The sequence below is a fragment of the Myotis nattereri genome (assembly GCF_964212035.1).
Source record: "Myotis nattereri genome assembly, chromosome: 7".
In the NCBI taxonomy this organism is placed as follows: Eukaryota; Metazoa; Chordata; class Mammalia; order Chiroptera; family Vespertilionidae; genus Myotis; species Myotis nattereri.
In genome coordinates this window covers 18,357,914-18,375,045 of record NC_138082.1, presented here as the reverse complement: position 1 = coordinate 18,375,045, position 17,132 = coordinate 18,357,914, and the positions used below count along the sequence as shown (strand labels likewise).

The 17,132-nt window shown below is 38.9% G+C and overlaps 1 protein-coding gene and 1 pseudogene across 2 annotated transcripts in view; both read right to left on the bottom strand.

Annotated features, from left to right (window-relative positions):
- SPAG16 (sperm associated antigen 16) overlaps positions 1-17,132 on the bottom strand; it is a 640,972-nt gene that overhangs the window by 561,561 nt on the left and 62,279 nt on the right. The gene's annotated exons all lie outside the window — the stretch shown is intronic.
- On the bottom strand, positions 7,782-8,827 carry LOC308522373 (synapse-associated protein 1-like; annotated as a pseudogene). Its single transcript has one exon. The product of its transcript is annotated as a synapse-associated protein 1-like (transcript).

The window sequence follows — 17,132 nt, the reverse complement described above, 5'->3', positions numbered from 1 at the left end:
ATTTGACACAAAAATGTAAAGAATTAATTGAAACATAACAAAAGTCAATGAATTGGACATTTGCCAGTAAAAAAACAATCTAGGTTTATAAAGTAAGGCATTTCTCCACTAGCAACTTATTTGAAAATGAATGCTTTCTAAGTCTTTATTAAGTATCCGCACTTAGCAGCACATAAACTAAAATTGATAGGGATAGAAATTTCAATGATATTTGGATTATATTTCTCTCACAATGATTTTTCACTTCAAATAAACAACAGTGTGAACTCTATGAAGTAGAGACCAAGAATAAGTCTTACAAAGGTTAAATTGCCTGAAGATATATCTGACCAGCTAGATATTGCTGAATTGATGACTTGTCTAGTTGCACTCCCTGGCTAATATATTCTCTAATTGCCAGGCTTCCAAAATTAAAAATAAGCATGCATTTTTGTAATTGAAATTGCAACACTTAGCTCAGCTATCTTATCCTGAGTTTAATACTGTTAAATTAATCAGCATAATTTAATAAAAATTAAGGAATCAATTTTAAGTATAGATAAAGTTGATTATGAAATAATGCAAATATCTAAAAAGTATCAATTATATATAATATCAATTACATCACTGCCCATGGTGTAAAATAATGCTATACAATAAATCATAACTTTTTTTAAAAATATTTTATTGATTTTTTTACAGAGAGGAAGGGAGAGGGATAGAGAGTTAGAAACACTGATGAGAGAGAAACATCGATCAGCTGCCTCCTGCACACTCCCTATTGGGGATGTGCCTGCAACCAAGGTACATGCCCCTGACTGGAATCGAACCTGGGACCCTTCAGTCCACAGGCCGACGCTCTATCCACTGAGCCAAACTGGTCAGGGCAAATCATAACTTTTGTTAACACTATTACAATCACATAAAAGTGTTGCAACCTCAAAAATATTCATGGAGAGGGTGAACAAAATGAAGAGACAGGTAGCAGAAAGTATATGAAGGGTCAGAAAATTGCACCATATTGACGAAACCAGAGACCATTCCTGTCAGTGCCAGCTCCTGAAGCAGCACCACACAATGCTTTATTCGAGTCAATAATGGAGCAGCTTTTGTAGCTAGACGCTTTGTTTTCAACATATTTACTAAATCATCAATTCCTACTTTTATCTATTTGAGTTATGGCATTACTCAGGAAATGCCAAGGATTTTCTGATTAGTTTTGTGGTTAGAAAGTACGAATAATTATTGGTGTTTTGTGGGGGGTTTTTGGTTAATCCTCACCCAAGGATATTTTGCCCTTGACTTTTAGAGAGAATGAAAGGGAGGGGGAGAGACAGAGAAAGAGAAAATTGATGTGGTTGTGTCCTACACGTGCCCCTGACAGAGGCCGGGGATTGAGCCTGCAACAGAGGTACATGCCCTTCACTGGGAATCAAACCCATGAGCCTTCAGTCTGTGGGCCAACACTCTAACCACTGAGCTAAAAGGGCTAGGGCCAAAGTATGGATAATTATTGATATCTCTCCTCACTGGTTTTATCTGCTTCCATTCCTCAATGACAATACAAAACTGTGTTGCAGCAAGGATAATATTTGCATCAGTGTCTAAGGCGGGGGGGGGGGGGGGGCAAACTTTTTGACTCGAGGGCCACAATGGGTTCTTAAACTGGACTCAGGAGGAGGAGCTGCGGCCGTGTTTCCCGACGTTGCCATGTTAACACTGCTGCTGGTGAAGGAGTGGAGGGGAGAGCAAGAGAACCCTCCGCTCTTTTGGCTCCGCGGGCCGGATAGAACAGCCGAACGGGCCGGATCCGGCCCGCGGGCCGTAGTTTGCCCACGGCTGGTAAGGGGACATACCTAATTCTTCTGCCCTGGCATCTGTTTGCTTTGCGTGTCCAAAGAGAAATTTAAGCCTATGCCTAAAGCGATCCTATTTTAGCTACCTGAAGTTTCACTGTCCATGGGCATTCACAAGCATGATCTGCTCGTGGCTTGGTGACTTAAAATGTCATGAGGCTCCACAGTAACATAACTAACTTCTTCTGTGAGTTACTCAAGTTACATGCTATTAATATCATCTTCTGTAATATTTCTCTTCTTTTGTTAATACATGCTTCAATGATCCTTCTTACCTTTGAGTTTTAAAGGATACAATTGTGACTATGTAGAGCAGGGTCAGACATTCAAAAGTGAGGTATCAGGAAGATAATTGGAATGAGTTAATTAGGTGGGCATTGAAAGATATAAATTTTATATAGTTAATATATAGATAAAATGCATACTTCATAGATACATAGAAATAAGCTTATTTCCTTTTTTTAGTAAACATATAACTTTTGTGCTCCTTCTTGATCCCATAGTCTTCCTTTTGGTAAAGACATGAACATAATATATAATTACCTTTTCTATAAGAAAAATAAAAGCAGAAATATGAAGGTTAATTCCAACGCATATGCCTCAGTACTGTGAAGACAACTCGGGTGGTGATGACTGCAGAGGCTGAGCAATCCATCTGCATCTTGCTTAAATTGCAGTTGACACTAAATCCCAATCAATGGAAAGAATATAGGATGAATGTAAAAGATAGTTCTTTTTTTATATTTCTTATTTATTTCAGAGAAGAAGGGAGAAAGACAGAAACATCAACGATGAGAGAATCATTGGCTGCCTCCTGTACACCCCACACTACCCACAACCTGGGCATGTGCTCTGACCAGGAATCAAACCATGACTTCCTGGTTCACGGTGCTCAACCACTGAGCAACACTGGCCAGGCAAGATAGTACTTTTTTTTAAAGGAGCCAAATATTGGGATTTTTCATTGAGTCATTCAACAAATATCTATTGATAATATTAATTTACCATGTACTATACCAACTGCCTGATACACCAGCAAGCAAACAAAAACAGACATCCTGGCCCACAAGTAGTTTATAGATCACAGACCCAGAGGAGGGAGTAAACATGGCATGCTCCAACAAAAAGGAGTTCAGTGTGGTTCAGAAAAAAGAAAGGAGAAGAATGCATTTTAGGTGAATAATAATGGATTATAAATGTTGATAAACTTATAGAATAATTATTTAATCTTGAGAAATGTCAACAGTAGGAGGGTCAAACAAAATACAGTTCTAGATTACCAACTTTCTATCCCTACCCCTGATTTATAACTTGCTAAATATTTTTATTTGGGATTATTTAAAACTATTGGTTTAATTGAAGTTTCCTAAGAGAATTAACAAAAATAAATGGATAGTAATAATTAATCTCAGCTTCCCCCCATTTACAAAGTGGAAATAAATATAAATTTACAGAATAATCACATGGTTTATATTAATTCATTCAGAATAATGTAGTAATATGCAAGTGGTATGCTAGATGCCTGGGAATACAGGGACATGGAAGGTATTTCCTGTCTAACAGTGAATATTTTTCTTTCGCCCAAATAAGTTTCACTTTTTGAAATAATGATCTTGATTAATAGCACTACATTTTACTTGTAAGCCTGGAATTTGGCATTGTAGTATTTGTTGAACCATATATTTTTTAATTCATTGTTCCCTGTGTATATTCTTGTTCCTATCTTAGTATAGGTTTCTATCATTTCCCACAAAAGGTTGCTATAGTCTCCAACATGTCTCCTTGCTTAAGGAATCTCCCACATTACTAAAAGACATATATAATCATGTGTCATTCTTCTATGTAACACCGTTAAATGACTCCCTACTCTCCACAGGGTAAAGTTTAAACTCCTATGATACAAGACCATCCATGGGAATGACCCCGGGCTCTCTCTTTAACTTCATCTCCCACTGCTTCCTAAATATAAAGCCATGTCACATTATATCTTTTGTTGAGCCACCATTATTAATGAAAACTGTATGTATTACAGAATATCAGAATTGTCAATGCATAGTTCTCCCATTCCACTATGAGATAGTAGAAGACAAGTATAGCATATTATTCACTTTTGTCTCTCTAGCATAGCATCTTATACATAACAGACACTCTATAAATGCCTAGTTAGTAAACAAATGGGCTTCTCAAATGTCGCTGTGTTGTCCATATGTTATTCATGGAACAGAGTCGATATATTCATCTGAGGCAGAAATGGTATAAAAATAACTATAATTTATACTGTAGTGCATGGACTTACCTAGGAATTTCATTTCCCTAATTCAGTCATGAGGAGGTAAATCCTCCTCATGCGACTGGCAGGAAGCACTACTCAATTTTGCACTATGGAATGATAACGAGTGTTAAAGATTTAGTGACTCTAAAAATGCATCTACTGATTTACAATGACTAATGGTAACATTATGCAAATATGTTTTCCTAAGCCATTATACATTATATTTCAGTAAAGCCTTTCCGAGATTATGATTCAAACTTTATCTTTTAACTTCTAGTTATGTACATACATGCCAAATTTACTATGTGTTCATAACAAAACCAAAGATTATGCAACAATAATTTGAGATAACCTCTGTTTCAGTGATTTTAAACATTGGTCTTCTTGTCAAAATGAACTTAGTCACTTGACAAAGTGTGCTTAATTCCAGTTTTAGTGACCCTGCAACATTAGTGGGCACATGCAAGGGAGTAAAGCACATTTATCGACAGACAGATAATTTTCAGCAGAGTGAGACAACTGGGAAAGAGCAGAGTCCCAGATATGGACCTATCATGACAAAATAATTAGGCTTGTTCTAGCAATATAGATCAATGAATCTCAAGCTCTAGAGAATCACAGTCTTGTGGATAGAAAATGGTATTTAAAAAAAAAAGAAGCAAATAACATGCATTAATCTAAAAAAAAGAATTTGGACTTTGGAAAAATCAAAACCTAATAATGCAGGTATTTTTAGAGGCACACAAAGTATGTGAATGCAAGTGAAAACAAATAAACAGAGGGCATGAGAAGGTAAGGATGGGAAGATGAGTGGCAGAAGACCACCAAGGAGCAGGAACACCAGACAAAACAATTGGGCTTTTAAAACAACAGAGGCACTGAAGTTTCTGGGCAAAAATGTGATTTAAAATATACATTTCAACAAAAATATATTATCTTAAATTATCCAATGGTGGTACATTCTATACATACATAAGAATTTAAGCTTACAAATATTTCTCCTCAAAGCAGAAGAGATTTCAGTACTGATGAATGAGATTATGTGAAACAACCCTCCAGCTAAAAACACCTGGAAAATATGGTCAAATATATCTTTTTAAAATGTGTTTGAAAGCATCAAAGAAACTAACACTATAGTGGATAATAATGAAGCCATGGCCCAAGAGCAGAGGGCCACACAGGGAGGTAAGCCTGACTTGGAGTTCTTTTTCTCCTGAAGCTTTGGCAGCTGTCAGACACAATTCTGGAAGGGGCGGCTACAAAACTGAAACAAGGAGGAGTGGAATTAGAGCTCAGTGCCCAGCCAAAGGGTGAGTTCTGGAACATACGCCAGGCTTGGACTGAGAATCTGGGAAATATGAGTGAAATAGAAATAGATTTGACTTTCCAAAGCTAAAGTTAGAGTCATCTAAATCATGAATGGGATAAAGTGATATGCAGTTGATAGCTGATGGTACTTATAGTACAGCTGCCTCCAGAATGTCAGCATAAACCCCCTTTGGAAGAAGATATTATCACTCTTGGGCTTCAAGTTAGACTTCTAATTTTTAAAAGAAACATTAGTACTCAAAATCAAAGATAAAACAAATAAACAAAAACAGGCATATGAAATTCAAGATGTCACCAAAACCCAAGAGATATGATGAACATTAGAAACTTACCCACAGGGAATGGAGATAATGGAAAAAATCAGTCACAGATGTTAATTTCTGAACTGGAAGACTGATCCAAAATAAACAACCTGACTGACATAGGAAGAGTTTATATATATATGGTCCCTGATATGGACTTTTATGAAACAATAATTAGGCTTGTTCTAGAATACAGACCAATTAATCTCAAGTTCTAAGGAATCATAGTCGTGTGTGTGTGTGTGTGTGTGTGTGTGTGTGAATGACATAAGGTAATAAAAGGTAATACATAAGGTAATAAAAGGGGAAAATACCTACAAAGTCATAAATTGGAGTCCTAATGAAGAGACATTAATCACAAGTGGTACTAATAAATGCAGAAATATAAACTAAGATAATGTTCTAAGGAGAAAAGAAACAAGGGTCTAGGTTCTCTAAGGTACAGAATCACAAAGAACCTGGGAAGTTTTTCCTGAGGAATAATGCTTGTGCTTATGTCCAAAGGAAACAGGAAGTAAGTACAGCCATAAAAGTTGTTCATTCAAAAAGATATCTTTAAAAAATGCAAACTCTCATATTTTATATGGTGTATTTCTTTTCTTTTTTCTTTCCATCTTTTTTTCCCTACTAACTAGATTACTGGTTTATTACAAAGGATATTAAAGGACATGAATGAAATGCCAGATGAAGCAATATATAGGGCAAGGTCTCAAACACAGGACCTTTGGTTCCCATGGACTTAGAGGCCTGGTACACGAATACATTCTAGTTTGTTGAAAGTTTCTGTGGTGTATTTTTAAATTTATTTTTCAATTAAGTTGGCATACAATGTTATACTGGTTTCAGGTATACAACAGAGTGATTAGACTTTTATATACCTTATAAAGTTGTCTGCCTGATAAGTCTAGTACCCATTTGACTTCTGTGTATTTTTATATTATATTAATGATAACAGAAAAAAAGTCATTAACTGGAAAATAACTTCTATTAGTCTAATTAATACAATGCCCCATCTTTGAAAGGCAGGTGATTTCAAGTTAGGTTAGGCCCTAACCATTAGGGCAAAGGCCCATCACAGGAGGTACAATCATGCCTCAGAGCACCTGAAAGGAGGCCGCCGAAAGCCAATGGGAATTTGATTCAAGATTTAGTGAGCAATGTCAGAGGCCAGAACTTACTAGCATGTATCTGAAAAACAAACCTAATTGTGTCCAAGAGCCAAAACATTGAGGTGGCTTGAGAGGGGAAGAGAGACAATGAGACACAAAGAGAAACAAAAGAAAACAACAAAACATGATAGCGTTGCCTGAACCTCTCAGATCCCGACATCCCTAAAGTCAGACTGTACGTGGGCTTCTCAATACATCAACCAATGATTTCCCATCTTTTAGGTAAAACTAAGCCACTTGGAGAGAAGTTTTGAAGCAATATAATTTGAAATGAGTTTTGTCACTAGCAACCAAAAGAACCTGTGTTTTTTTTTTTTGGTTTTTTTTAGGGCAAATCTCGTGATGTTTATACCTTTAAAATCAACAGGATTATTTTATCTTTTGGCCTCCAGATGGAATTGTAGAAAATACTTACCAAGAAAACAGTTCCAAAAGTGCTTCCTCTTAAGTTCTTTGGTACTATTTGGTAATTTTGATAGTTATCAATCCATTAAATACTTTAACATAAGTGTAATCAACAAAAGTGCAACAAGAAGTACAAATGTTTAGAAAATGACAATTGAAGATTTGTGACCTCACAGAGACAGAATTCTAAAATTTTACTTGTGTTTCTGTGGCTAAGATATCAATATTGACCATAAGGACATCATCTCTAACTAGATTTGTATTAAAGAAATATTACATAAAGCATCCCTTTTTAATGATTAGAATAACTGTTCTATATATTTTTTAAAGAGGCAAGTTTCAGTGTGAAAAAAGAATAATTTTGAGATTCATAAAGTTAGACTCTTTGTGCCTTTTGATTCAGCGAGGGTTACCAGCTAGGATTTAATGTCAGTTACAGAATGTTAAGGATTCTTATTTAAGCAAACAGTTAATTTTCCTCCTGCAGCAATTTCTCTAGTTCCTTATCCCAGTGTTCATCTCGTTTCTCTGATTCTGTCACCACTTCATATTCTTGAAGTTCCTGCTGTAGTTCTTTTTCCCCAGTCTGTAGAATCCATCTTCTAATGCGGTTGTCTCCTCCTGCTTTCTGTCAAGCACCAGTTGCTCCATTTCCTTCCTCAGATCCTCCTGATGTAAGATACAGGCATCGAAGGCGTCACTGACAAACTCAGAAACGCCTGGGCTGGTAGAGATCTCCTCTTCATCCCCTTGAGTTCTGAGATTTGATGACGACAGGTGGCGTTTGGGGCCGCACTGCCTCTGTCAGTGGCAATGCATCCTCTCTGCCATGGCTCCTCTCTTCCCCGGCAGCCTGCTGATGGGCGGCCAGAGCAGTGAGCTGGGCTGACTGCTTAACCAGGGACACTCAGTAAAAGTAGTTCCTCCAAAACACTTCTTCCTGCACGAGTTTAGGAACAAGGGCGAATCTCATCCTGCTCAGCAGTCCGTCCTCTTGGCGCATGACCAGGGCCACAGGGCACATCTGATCAAAGTCCCAATGAAACTGCGCGCCAATTGGAGGATCACGAAGGAAGTTCCTCTTATCAGCTGCTAAGGCCAAAATCTGTTGCTGAGTTGCTTCTTCATCATTACTATCAGCCCACGGGGGCACTGCTGCTGCTGAGTTTTTGGAATGCTGCTCCTCAACAAATTTTTTCCGTTCTTTCTGAAAATCTCCTATAATGGTCTTATGGATGATGCCATCTATTTTCCCTTCTCCTACCGATTTCTTTATCGATTGTGCTGTTTCAGCAACTGATTCAGTCATCTGTTTTGTAGCAACAGTCGCAAAGTGAAAGAGGTAGTCGCCGAAGTCTTTGGCCTGGTAAAGGAGCTTGCTCTCAGCCGACTCGCCACAGCCTCGGGGCGCGGCTCCGGTGGGGCTTCTCCCTCAGGCCGCCCATCTCCTTCGACCGGGTGGCCGTCCACCACCGGCTGCTGCCAGCCGAGCCAACTGCTTAAACCACAGAACATCCCGCCCGCGGGGCTGCCCGAGCCCTGGCGGCTGCTGCCCACTTCTGATGGCGCAGTCCCAAAGTGCCATCTGACAAGTGACAGAGGGGCCCAAGCTTTATACTGCATTAACTAATGAAAGCTATTTACATAGTTTGCTTAGCCACAAAGGGAACATAAGGACAGCATGAGAAATAAGACGAAGTTTTAGGCGGGAGCAGAATTTTTATATCAAGGCAAAGTAAATCGAGATTGGCCAAGCATTTTCTTAACTCGAGCACTCAAATTCCTATGAGCATGTAAAATAAAATATTGGGTATGATTGCAAGATTAGAGTTCAGGCAAAGCTCATTAAAACAGAACAAGTCAACACGTGTAAGTTTCAGACATTTAGAGGGACACTGAAGTCACCCTTATATTGTCAGAATGTGTGGTGGAATAAATTTGGTTTAAGCAAGAACACAAAGCTGAGAAAATATTTTTAAGACTGGAAAGAAAGATGGCAACTTAGGTAAATGCCTATACTCACCACCTCCCACAACCACCTCAAAATTATAACTAAAATACAGAACAACCATCATCAAAGCTGACTGAATGGAGGGCCTACAATAACAGAAGTAAAGAAGAAAGCCCACTGAGACTGGTAGAAGGTGCAGAGGCTGGTCCAGCACCCACTTGGGCCCCTTTTTTAATCAGGAGGGAGTAGTCTCTATGGAGGCAGCCCTGAGGAGCAAGGGGTCCCAGCCCCACACCAGACCCCAAGCCCAGGGTCCCAGAGCTGGGAAAAGAAACTCATAAGGGCAATCAGAACTATGAGCTATGAAAACCAGTGCAGATTGGGGCTCAGTAACTGAGAGGCTGCTGGAGACCCAGCTTTTCCTCTTAAAAGGCCAAGAGCACAAACTGAACTTACAAGGTCCTGCTTCCTCTGAGCTCCAGCACCAGGGCAAGGCTTTGGGGGACACAGACACCTACAAGGAGGAACTGGATTGTCTGGCCTGGGGCAGGAACTCGGGTCAGCTTTCTCCCAGACAAAGGTGCTCGCAGGGATCATTGTTCCTATTCTGGGATCTGCCAGATAGCAGGCCTAATTGATGACCATTTGTGTTTGCTCCACCCTGGTGATTCCCTAAGACCCTGCCTCATCCAATTTACAACCCCAACCAAGCTGTGTGCAGCAGCTTTTGCATATGAATGACCAGTCTTTGATCAAATAAGCTACAGCTGGGTCAGAGAGCCCGAGCCTATCAATAAAAGGCCCAAGGCCCTGCACCAGCATCAGCCTGCTTGCTTCACAGTTGGGCCTCATCTGGGCACTCCCAAACCCAATACAAAGAGGAGGAATCTGCAGATCTCTCTGTAGCTGCTGCTAGGTGGCCCCAGAAATTGATTGAATTTGAACCTCCCTGGAGACCTAAGAGCCAGTGTACCCAGTGGTCAGTGTCAGACCATGCCAGATTATAACCCTAAACATCCATAAGTGACACACTCAAGGGGAAGACTCAGTCTGCACCAATGCCCCACTGAAGCAAGTCCTGCTCCATAGGGGTGTCTCCTGCATAGCAGCTCTGCCAGTGTAGTCACAACTGGTCCTCACAGCCAATTAGCCTGGAGGTCAATTCCTTCCAGTGACACCAACAGCAATCAAGTCTCAACTACCAGCGACCATCCCAGGTGACTAGGGAGTTTGAGCCACTGGGCACTATAGGACACCCACTACACAAGGCCACTTTACCAACTCAAGGGGACATAGCAACTCTTCCCAATACTTAAAAACAAACACAGTAAATCAGCCAAAATGCAGAGACAAAGAAACATATCACAAGTGAAAGAAATGCAAGAAAGCAAACTACTGGATATAGAATTCACAACCAGTTATAAGGTTACTCAAGAATCTCCTAGGAACCTCTGAAAAAAAATGGATAAGAACCAGTCAGAATTTAAGCACACAGTTACTTAAATAAAGAATAATATACAGGGATTCAACAGTAGAGGATTCTGAGAACCAAATTAATGATTTGAAATATGAGAAAGCAAAAAACACCCAACCAGAAGAGCAAAAAGAATTAAAAAATCTGAAGATAGCATAAGGAGCCTCTGGGACAACTTCAAACGTACCAACATTTGCATTATGGGGGTGCCAGAAGAAGAGAGAGTGCCAGATAATGAAAACCTATTTGAAGAAATGACAGAAAACTTCTACTACCTCATGAAAGAAATAGACTTACAAGTTCAGGAAGCACAGACAGTCCCAGACAAGAGGAACCCAAAGAGGACCATACCAAGACACATCATAATTAAAATTCCAAAGCATAAACACAAAGAGAGAATCTTAAAAGCAGCAAGAGAAAAGCAGTTGGTTTTCTACAAGGGAATGCCCACATGACTATCAGCTGATTTCTCAACAGAAACTATGCAGGCCAGAAGGGAGTGGCAAGAAATATTCAAAGTGATGAACAGCAAGTACCTACAATCAAGATTATTCTACCCAGCAAAGCTATCATTTAGAATTGAAGGTCAGATAAAGAGCTTCACAGACAAGTAAAAGCTAAAAGAGTTCATCACCACCAAACCAGTATTATATGAAATGTTGAAGGGTATACTTTAAGAAGAAGAAGAGAAGGAGAAGGAAAAGGAGAAGGAGAAGGAGAAGGAGAAGGAAGGAGGAGGAGGAGGAGGAGGAGGAGGAGGAGGAGGAGGAGGAGGAGAAGAAGAAGAAGAAGAAGAAGAAGAAGAAGAAGAAGAAGAAGAAGAAGAAGAAAATGGCAACAAATACATACCTAGCAACAACTGAATTTAAAAATCAAAATAAACCAATAAGAAATCTAATAAACAGAATAAACTGGTGAATAAAGTAGAATCAAAGGTATGGAAATGGAACAGACTGATGATTCTCAGAGAGAAGAGGGTGGGGTATTGGGAAGAGATTAAACAATGATCATAAATGCATTACCATGGACACAGACAATAGGGTAGCAAAGACCTAGGGTGAGGCAGGAACCGGATGGAGTGTGGTAATGGGGGTAAAAAAGAGGGATGTCTGTAATAATTTCAACAATAAAGATTAAAATATATATTTTAAGAATTAATTAAAAATATAGAAATATTCTTATTAATAACACCTGACTAAATACTATGCAGACCTTTTATGTTTTTGCTCTAATAAAAGTTATTTAAAGGGGGTACTGTAATCTTGATTTTATAGGTGATAAAATTAAAAGTCAGAGAAATTAATCTGCACAAGGTCCCAAAGTTAGTAAGAGACAAGGCATGGGCACTGTGACTCTAAACTGTATACATCTTTCATCAAGATGTTTAATCTTGAGTTAAGAGAGTTTTCATTTTAGCATATTATTAGGCTCTGTTTTAAGCATTAAAAGCCTGCAAACTAAGAAATGTAAAAGGTTTAGCCCAGGGCTGTCACTAATGATGGGTAATGCAAAGGTTCTCATAAAAGGAAAGGAACTGAATGGTATTTAAATTGGAATTAAACGGTATTAGGAAAGAAATCGCATTTCAGATAAAGATTTGCTAGTTGTGGGTAACATGAAAAAATACAATACACAATGCAATACAATCAGCATTTCTGAGCCTCAAATAACTTATAAGCCATTTGACTGGATAAGACATTAAGTTGAATGGCATTATAAGAGTAAAATTACTCAATAGTACAATTATATTAAAACTAGAGGCCCAGTGCACAAAAATTTGTGCACTTCGGGGGGGGGGTCCCTCATCCTGGCCTGTGCCCTCTCGCAGTCTGGGACCCCTCGGGGGATGTCCACCTGCTGGCTTAGGCCCACTCCCCAGGGTAATGGGCCTATGCTTGCAGTCAGACATCCCTCTGGCAGCCCGGCAGCCCTCAGGGGATGTCCACTTGCCAGCGGGGAGCAGGCCTAAGCTGCAGTCGGATGTCCTTAGCGCTGCTGAAGAGGCGGAAGAGGCTTCCGCCACCACTGCTGTGCTGGCAGCCATCAGCCTGGCTTGTGGCTGAGCAGAGCTCCCCCTATGGAAGCACACTGACCACCAAGGGGCAGCTCCTGCATTGAGCGTCTGCCCCCTGGTGGTCAGTGTGTGTCATAGTGACCAGTCATTCCCAGTCGTTTGCTGTTAGGGTCAATTTGCATATTACCCTTTTATTATATAGAATGAATTTTATCTGTAAATATTATATATATCTACACTAATAAAAGAAAAATGTGTAAATTGGTCATCACTCCGCTACGCCCACCAGCCAATCAGGATGAGTATGCAAACTAACCCAAGATGGTGAGTTAATTTGCATACACAGGCACCTTGCGAAGACTGAAGGCTCCGGCCCCAGCGAAGGCTGAAGAGGCTTGGCTTCTCCGCTGCGGCCTGAGCAGAGAAGCCAACCCTTGCTGCGGCCGGACCAAAGACCTGGGTCCCGGGTGCCAGAGGAAAACTAGTGCCAGCAGCCAGGGGAAGGAAGGCCTATTGTGAGAATCTTCATGCAATGGGCCTCTAGCAGATATATATATATTGTCCCAAAATTCACGCAAGATTTGCAATTCACTTCACATATATAGATTTTACAGCATCAGAAATCTACAGCATTCCACATTTTTCTAAATGTCCAATATTTATACTGCTTGGCATATAGGTCAGAAATAAATGTGATTGCTTCTGGGTGAAAGTGACGATCTCAGTGCCATCTCCCTCCCTACCCACTGACTGCTTCCACCAGCCGCAGACATTCCTCATGCTCTCAATTCTGAGAAACAAGAGTCTGGAGTCTAGACTAAAACCCAGGACTTAGACTCTATGTACTTTCAGCTGCATCTGACTGTAATTTGGAGAATGACTAAGTTAGTTCTCAGACATCTAAGTTTATCAGCACATAGGAGTTATAAGATGTAAAGGATATAGGGAATAAAAGGCATACTTGCCTTTGATGAAAAAGGAGAGAGGGTAACTAAGTGAGCTGGTTTAAAAAGACCACGGTTAAATTACTTGTCCAGACTCCACAACTCGTGAGAAGTACTGGGATTATAAAGAAGCCTAGACACACATCTCAAAGACTGCCAGCTCCGGCCCTACCTACACTGGCTGACCTTGTTGTTTGGCAGAACACATTAAAACAGATAATTTGATGCAGTCAACTGAGTTTAGATTTGTTTTCTGTCCTGAACAATTGGTGCAGTGAGATGTAATTGAGCTGCATGTGAATGAAAAATGCCCAAATAACTCAATGAAATAATCGTTATTCTTCAATACATTTTATCCCATTGCTTTTCTATGTCAGCATTTGGTTATTTGTTTGATTTAACTACATAATAAGAAACAAGGCCTTTTATTCTCCATTCAGTACTATTTCCCTCAAAATCACTATGTAGAAAATAAGATGCACTATTTCTTAGGCGAATTTTATATTCAGCAAAGGAAATTAAATTTTCACTGTATATTTTAATGATAGCCATTTGCCAGAGCAATCTCTCCTAAACAATCATTATAAAGCAGATAGGATGTTCAGTTTTAACATCTAGAGTTGAGATGCCATGAAATATATTCATATAATTTAATACAGCAATTATCTCTGGAGAGTACCAATACTGTCCTTGCTTCCATTGCTTTGGAGACACAAATCAATCAAGAATCATTTGAAATTCAGTCTTTAGCTCCATTTATATTAGAAAAAATGGCTATTCATTCAAGAAACATGGACTCAAAAGAAATATCCCAATCAGTGTGGCCTTTTAAAGTAGGATGCATCCCTGACTGGTTTGGCTCAGTGGATAAAGCGTCAGCCTACAGACTAAAGGGTCCCAGGTTTGATTCCAGTCAAGGGCATGTACCTTAGCTGTGGGCACATCTCCAGTGGGGGTTGTGCAGGAGGCAGCTCATCGATGTTTCTCTCTCATCAATATTTCTGGCTCTCTATCCCTTTCCCTTCCTCTCTGTAAAAAATCAACAAAATACATTTAAAAAATAAATAAAGTAGGATGCATATATGCCAGTCCTAACTTGACTTTCTTTTTTTAGTTAATTTTCTTGGGGTGACATTGTTAATAAGATCATACAGGTTTCAAGTGTACATTTCTATGATACATGATCTGTATATTGCATTATGTGCTCACCACCCAAAGTCAAATCATCTCATCATACTTTTGTCTGCGTCTGTGAATTTTTGTTTGTTTTTCTTGTTTATTCATTTGTTCCTTTAGTTTAATATCTCACATATGAGTGAAATCATATGGTTAGAATTATAACTGGTATATCATTTCCTCAGGTAAAATTTGCAATGTACTGCTGCACATAAAAATTCCACTTAGACCCAGCTGGTGTGGCTTAGTGGTTGAGCATAGACCTATGAACTAGGCCACCATGGTTCCATTTCCGGTCGGTGTGCATGCCCAGGTTGTGGGCTCCATCCCCAGTGTGGGGCATGCAGGAGGCAGCCATTTGATGATTCTCTCTTATCATTGATGTTTCTATCTCTCTCTTCCTCTCCCTTCCTCTCTGAAATCAATTAAAAAATATATATATATATTTTTTTTTTAAAAAAAAATCCACTTAGAATTAGGTTATGCTATGGTAATGAAGCAAAGGCCTTCATTTTTGCAATTCAAATCCATTTCCCTTATTCTGGTTTCAGCAGTCATACTGTGCTTGGAGGGATTATTTCTGTATTAGTGTACAGTCTTGGTTGGACTCATCCATGGCACCTTGACTTCCAAAGGATAACCCAAGATAAGCTACCAACAATGTTAACACTGAGCCAATTGACCTAAAAACAGAAACAACACAACTTATTCATCCCAAGAGTAAAATACTGTGGTTTCTCTCCTTTCTAAGACCTAAAGCTTAAATTTTTCTTTATTTGTGTGAATTTTCTTATTGCCTCCCAATTAACTGTTATATGTTTACTAAGTTACCAATTTTTCTGCTGCTACAACCACAAAATCCTTACTCAGAAACTGGTTACTGACTAAAGATACATATGCAAGGGTTTAAGTGGCTAAAAATTACTATAGTAAGGAGAGAAAAAAGAAAACATAAATATCAAAATGTATGTTCCAAATAAATTATGCTACACACAAGTAATGGTGTACTAATTACTAAGACTGATATAGTGGAACAACATTGAATGACATGGAAAATGTTCTTATTTTGGAATCCTTCTATAATGAATATCTTTCCCTTCTCTTTTACTTAACCATTTGTTTATATTTATTTATACCAGTATTGACTCATGTCTATATATTTTATATTTGGAGTTATAATACAGTAAGATGTTATTTTGTTCAAATTGTCACAGCTTTGGTCATTTGTAGCTTCTTCAGATTAACACCTATGATCTATGTCCTTTTGGTATGCCCACATGTTTTTGTCTTTTGCTTTCTGACATTATAACATATTCCAGGCTCATTACATATGTTCCCCACTCCAGCTAAAGTATCAAATATTTCTCCAGGAAATCCTGTTTCCTTTAATTGGAGACTGAATAGCACCACATTTAAGACAGTAAAATTCTATATCAGCATATAAAATAAGATTTTGGATTTTTAAAATTCACTAGTTAATTAATGTACTAAGAAATTATATAGACTTCCTCTAGTGTTTGAATCAACATCATGGTGAAAGAAGAACTGGTTAGAAGACAGCCCCCCTCTAATAGATAAGAGCTGGGTCAGGGAAGGGGAAGTGCATAGAAAATTTGAGCTGACATCATAGACAGGCTGCTGATGTAGAAGTTATATTGACCTCTGGAGGCTGAGGCTCTGAGATCATGGACCCCCTTCAGGCTTGTACCAGGTTGGTACAGATGGTACCCAGGCCCAGCTTTGATCTAGGAACCATTAACTCCATCTCAGCCAAAGAGGAAAATTCACAGCCTACAGAAATCTTGTATCTTGGGGACGAAAATGATAAATTGCGTAATTGGGAAGTGGCTCGGTGATATCTGGTACCATTTCTGATTTTCCTACCCATGTACCAAATAAACAGCCTGGTGGTTCTGAATATGTGAGTGTGTAAATATGCATGCTTACAGGTATTGTTTTATTTTTTTAATTACCAACGGAAAAGCATGATTGCTTTTGTTAAAAAAAAAAGTTAAGCTAACAAAAAGTTTTGAAAATTAACCTAGAAGTCATTCTATACCAAATATCTAATGTTTCTAGAAACTCTATAAGGGCACTAGGTTATTAAAAGAATGAGAACCTTATGTAACAAAGAATAATTCAATATATGATTGCACAGAATTACCCTGGGAAACATGTAATTTCTTCAAGAGTATTAAAGAAACTCACATGATTCCTATAGTCACATTTTCATTGCTGTGTAAATTGTAAAATCCCTTCTC